This window comes from Anoplolepis gracilipes, chromosome 16, assembly GCF_047496725.1.
Source record: "Anoplolepis gracilipes chromosome 16, ASM4749672v1, whole genome shotgun sequence".
In the NCBI taxonomy this organism is placed as follows: Eukaryota; Metazoa; Arthropoda; class Insecta; order Hymenoptera; family Formicidae; genus Anoplolepis; species Anoplolepis gracilipes.
This window is the reverse complement of record NC_132985.1, coordinates 8,456,173-8,462,502: the sequence shown is the minus strand read 5'-3', so window position 1 is coordinate 8,462,502 and position 6,330 is coordinate 8,456,173. Positions and strand designations below refer to the sequence as shown.

Here is a 6,330-nt window from a genome sequence, read left to right as displayed (position 1 = left end):
GAGATAGTTTTTTATTAATTTTAATTTTGAAAAACTTTTTTCTGAAGAAGCAATTGTTACTGGTAGAGTTAGCAATATACGAAGTGCTATATATATATTTGGATAAACTAAATTGAGTTGAGTTTTAATCAGGTACTTTAATACATCAAACAAGCAATTTTATTCATTATCAGGGATTATATGGATAAATGATCTTAATTCCTCAAATAGTTCTAATTCACTTATATTAAAATGATTTTCATCTTATAATGTGCAGATCGTTACAGTTCTTTTTCAGCTCTTCTTTAGATAAATTTTTAATGTCACGAAAATTATATAAATACCCAAAATTGTTTTTAAAATTCTGATATACGAAGTGCTATATATATATTTGGATAAACTAAATTGAGTTGAGTTTTAATCAGGTACTTTAATACATCAAACAGTATAGTTTAAATCGTTCATTAAATGATTGGCAATGTATGGCCTTGTCAATAATTAAAAGGAAATATTCGATGCGAAATTTTTCCTCCTCTTGGGCTATTACCTCATCAGGACATTCATAATCAAACTGACGTGCAATTCTTTTTTTATAAAAACAAGGTACTATGTTATTCTCTGCTGTAAGTAGTGTTATAGTGGGGATTCTAAGCCATGGGGCGCCGAGGGGGGTGCGGGGGCGGGGGTATCTGGGAGGCGCGAGGGGTCTGATGTTAGGGAAAAAGGGGTGGGGGGGAAGGGTCCTACACACGTTCGAAAGTAGATGTTTATCTTTGCGGTTGATTTTATAGCCGGGGGTATTTTAGAAGTCGTAAAACTGTTTTTTTTTCTAGTTTTATGATCATTTTATCATATTATCGTTATATCATTAGGATTTTAAGCGCCGACGTTCGGCAGCTTTGCACCCTCGCGGAAAATCTCCCATAAAACTGGAGCGAAACATCTTCCATAATTTTTAAGGAAAGAACTGCAACTGCAAGGTGTTTATCTTTGTGGTTGATTTATAGCCGAGGGACATTTTAGAAGGGATAAAAGTCGTGGAAAATAATAGAAATTTTTGGCCAACGCTGCGACGAACATGTCGGAACGTTTTTATAGATGCAAAAGCGTTGACGTTCGGTAGGATGTGTTAAGACAGCATTAGGCGAAATATAAGAAGAATGAGAGCCCCGTCAAACCATAGTACGATTTGAAAGGGCATAGAGGAAGCTGTGGAAAAAAAAAAAAAATTGAGTGGTTACTGTCAGGCATTAGAATTGTTAGTGACACAATAGTGAATAAATGGAAAATATTAATTTCGAAGCGATAATAGACGAGTCGTCAGACGAAGAGCATACGTTGTCGGACGATAGTAATTATATTAGTGATTGCAGTAATACCGATTTTGACGACAACGTAGTAGAAAATGAACAACTCCGTGCGCAAAATCAACGTAAGATTTGCGCCATACACTTTTATTATTCAACGGGTGGTGCTCTAGCTCTCTGTGCTTCGTATATGGACACCTTTCGAGATGACATCGAATTAATATACAAAATACGGAGACATAAAGTTACATTGCCCGATGAGGTGGATATGCAATGGTGCAGTAGCTGTCAAATTTTATTACATATAATAATGTCGCGTAATATGTGTTATGTTTGCACACAAAAATAGAGAGAAAAAATGGAAAACGTGCAGCAGAAAAAACGCGACTTGTTGGAGCGTTCCCACCAAGTCACCACATTGGGTGAATATTTTGGATGGCTGCAGCATTGCGAGGAGTTTATCGAAGAGCTTGAAGAACGCAGCCGTCTCAAGCGTCCGCGACTCTCAATCGGAAATAGACAATCTTTGGTGATAAGAATTGCGCGACTCGAGGGTGCAAAAACTCGATTGCAGAGACAGTTTATACCCAGTGGTGGTGATTATAGTAGTGAAAATAACTCGGAGAGACTCATATGGCGAGAGATTGATACGACATTTGAGAGCCGCATCTTAACTGGTGCGGTTATAAATTATAATCACATCGAACCTCGTCAATTTTTGGAAGATGCGAGTGACATTGTGCTCGAGCACGTGCGAGACGTTCTGCAAAAACATAACAGTGTGAAAGTGAATACAGTGTTTAACGGCGAGTTTGTGGCGGGCGATAAGCATGCCAATAAATCAATCAATACGAGAAACTGTGAACTCTTACATACATCCGATTTACGTGAGTGGTATGAGCGGCGAGTCGTCGAGCCAATCCTTGCATCGCTCGAAGAATTTCAGGAACGCGATAGCGGATGGGCATTATCGCGTATACTAAATTTGACTGTAAATATAAATAAATATAATCCTATGCGCGCCGGATGTTACGTGCAATTATCGCGAAAGATAATAATGAAACGAGCAGTGGTTAACGTGCAATCTAAAGACAATGCATGTTTTGCGTGGGCGGTAGTGGCTGCTCTGTATCCAGCTGAAAGATGCACACACCGACAATCATCGTACCAGCATTATACAACAGTACTAAATCTCCAAGATATTGAGTTTCCAGTCACTCTTAATCAAATTAAAAAATTTGAAATTTATAATGACATTTCAATCAACGTGTACAGTTTTGAAAACGAAAACATTGTCCCTATTCATCTTACGGAGCAAAAGAGAGACAAGCACGTCAACTTGCTCTACGTGCAAGATGCGCAAGATATCGGACATTTTGCATGGATCAAGAATCTATCTAGGCTTGTTAGTATGCAACTCAGCAAACACAAGACTAAAAAATATGGTATGTATATTTAATAAAACTGTCTAAAAATATTTAAAACAAAGATATAAAAATTTTAACTTTTATTTTACAGATGCATGCACTATTTTCACTCGGTCGAGAAATTACAATCACATACAGTAGACTGTGGAAAGATGAACGACTGCGCCGGTTACCGAGCATAAGGATAAGTGGCTCGCATTCACCAACTACAACAGGAAGGAGCGACTACCTTTCGTCGTGTACGCCGACCTGGAGTGCGTTTTGGTGAAAAAAGAAGAAAATTTTTATCAACATCACCAAGTATTTAGTATGGCTTATTATGTACATTGCTTGTACGATAATTCGTTATCCGCGTATCATTCTCGTCGCGAAGCCAATTGCGTTGCATGGTTCACCGACGAACTTAAAAATTTGGCGCAACGTGTAGAAAATATTTTAACAACCAATGTTCCCATGGTAAATTTAACGCAAAATGAATGGAAAGAATTTCGAAGTGCGACTCAGTGTCATATATGTGAGAAACCATTTGTAGAAGATGATACGCGCGTACGCGATCATTGTCATTTGACCGGGCGGTACAGAGGTCCCGTGCATTCAAATTGCAATCTAAATTACAAAGAATCTTTTTGCATTCCAATAGTATTTCACAATTTATCTGGTTATGATTCTCACTTTATAATCGAGGAAATAGCCACAGCGTAAGGGGGAATCGATTTACTTCCGATAACAAAAGAAAAATATATTTCATTTACAAAACATGTTAAAGGTACGAAAGACAAACCGGGAAATCACATTAAATTACGTTTCATAGATTCATATAAATTTCTCACAACAAGTCTCGACAAATTGGCGTCTTTTCTGAGCAAGGATAAATTCAAAATTTTACAATCGAAATATAAAAATTTATCCGCCGAAGATTTCAATTTATTAACAAGAAAAGGTGTCTTCCCCTACGAGTACATTGACTGCATAGATAAATTGCAAGATGCGTGTTTACCATCACGAGAATCATTTTACAGTTCCTTGACAGGTAATACAGTATCTGAGAGCGATTACGCGCACGCTGAGATTGTGTGGAAGCGATTCTCCATTCGAACGCTAGGCGAATATAGCGATCTGTATTTAAAAATAGATGTTTTGTTATTAGCAGACATTTTTTAAAATTTCCGAGAGAGTTGTATCAAGAGTTATGGGCTCGACCCCGCGTATTACTATACTCTTCCCGGTTACATGTGGGACGCCATGTTAAAGTATACGAAAATTATATTTGAATTACTCACAGACATTGACATGGTTATGTTTATCGAACGAGATATACGCGGTGGTTTGAGTCAATGTTCCAACAGGTACGCGCGTGCTAATAACAAGTACATGCAGTCGTATGACTTATCAAAACCATCAACGTACTTGATGTATTTCGATGTTAATAATTTATACGGATGGGCAATGTGTCAACCATTGCCCTACGCCGATTTTCAGTGGGTCGATAATGTTTCCAATTTTGATGTATCATCGATCGCGCTCGATTCGTCTACAAGCTACATCCTCGAAGTCGATCTCGAGTATCCGCAGCATCTTCACGATTCGCACACTGACCTACCCGTTTTGTCCGACACGCGACAAACCACCCGGCAAGCGCGAGGGCAAGCTTCTCGCAACCGTATACGATAAGAAGCGTTACGTGATACACTACCGCAACCTGCAGTAATGTTCACGTCACGGTCTTCGTGTTACAAAAATTCATCGTATATTACAATTCATTCAATCTCCGTGGCTCTGTACTTATATAGAAATCAACACAAAATTTAGAACACTGGCAAAAAATGATTTTGAAAAAAATTTGTACAAACTAATGAATAATGCAGTGTTTGGCAAAACGATGAAAAATGTGCGCAATCGCGTAGATGTTAAACTTTTAACAAAATGGGACGGAAGGTACGGCGCAGAGACATTGATTGCAAAACCAAATTTTCATAGCAGAAGCATTTTTTCGGAAAATCTAATCGCTGTAGAATTACGTAAACTCGAGGTGAAATTCTACAAATCAATTTACGTAGATATGTGTATTCTCGATATATCCAAGACATGTTTGTACGAATTTCACCACGATTATATGGTACCAATGTATCGGGAGAGATGCAAATTCATGTACACTGATACGGATAGTCTTATATATCACATTGAGTGCGACGATGTGTACGAGAATATGAAATGCAACATCAGCAGATTTGATACGAGCGACTATGCGATAGACAATGCGTACGGTATACCGCTCGTGAATAAAAAGGTACCGGGTCTAATGAAGGATGAAAACAACGGTACCATAATGACTGAATTTGTTGGGCTTAGAGCAAAAATGTATGCGTTGCGCGTGGATGGTAAGAAGGACACGAAAAAGGTAAAAGGCGTCAAGAGTAACGTTGTTGCGAGAACGATAACGTTTGACGATTACACGCGGTGTTTGAACGAAGAGATTGAAATAACGCGTAGTCAATCGTGTATAAGATCAAAATTACACAAGGTATACACCATTCGCGAAACAAAAATTGCTCTAAGTCCGTACGACGACAAGCGGTATATCGTACCTACAACTACTGATACGTTACTGTGGGGACATTATAAGATATTTTTATAAAATATAATGTGTGTGTGTGTGTGATTTTTTTTTCTTGTATGTATATTTCATATTTTATATATTGTAATGACTATTGGAAAGGATGTATTAATAAAGATTTTGTATATTTCAAATATTTCATATATTTTTATATTGAATACGTTGTATTTCTTATAAAATTAAATTACATGATCCTTATGTACCCAAGAATTGTGCGAGCTATCAAATCCCAGCCATTTCACGTAAACCTCGTCACCCCTCCTGCGCAGTACTTTCTCCACGAAATACACATCTGGATAATTCGCGCGATGCAACTCGTGCTCGTAAAATGCTCCAGCGATAGATTTTTTGCGATAATCCTCGAGTAGATATGTTACGGGATTAGTATGTTGCACTTTAACAATCTTAAACACCTCGGTTGTCCAATTTGGTGTGTAACCCTTTTCGAAAAGTTTTTTGTATTTGCTAACGCGTACCAGGTCACCTACTTTAAACTTTGCAGGAGCAATTTTTATATTGTTGTATATCGTATTTAAAAGTCTATCAGCGATCGTGGGAGTAACATCGATAGGTCTCATATTGATAGTGCGATGTTTTCGCGCGTTATATTCTGCAACGAGTCGGGATAGCGCGTCGATCCACTTGTAAGTTCCGTTCAGCGTAAACATCTTCCACATGTCGTTCTTCAACATGCGATTGAATCGCTCGACGACAGACGCTTTCAATACCGAATATGTGGAATAGTGATTAATGTTATGTTTCCGTATAAGCCGTTGCACATCGGTATTGTAAAATTCCTTCCCGTTATCAGTTTGTATGTTTTTCGGGCATCTCTTGCTATCTCGAATTATTTTGGCGATTGCATCAGCCGTCTCCCTTCCACCTTTACTCTTGAGTGGTACAGCCCATGCATACTTGCTCAACACATCGATGACGGTGAGTATGTAGTGGTAACCTTTGTTGAAACGAGAATACGGACGCATCTCGACGATGTCGGCTTGCC

The 6,330-nt window shown here is 38.3% G+C and overlaps 1 protein-coding gene across 1 annotated transcript in view; it reads left to right on the top strand.

Annotated features, from left to right (window-relative positions):
• Positions 1 to 6,330, top strand: part of LOC140674594 (transmembrane protein 114) — a 352,543-nt gene that overhangs the window by 301,835 nt on the left and 44,378 nt on the right. The gene's annotated exons all lie outside the window — the stretch shown is intronic.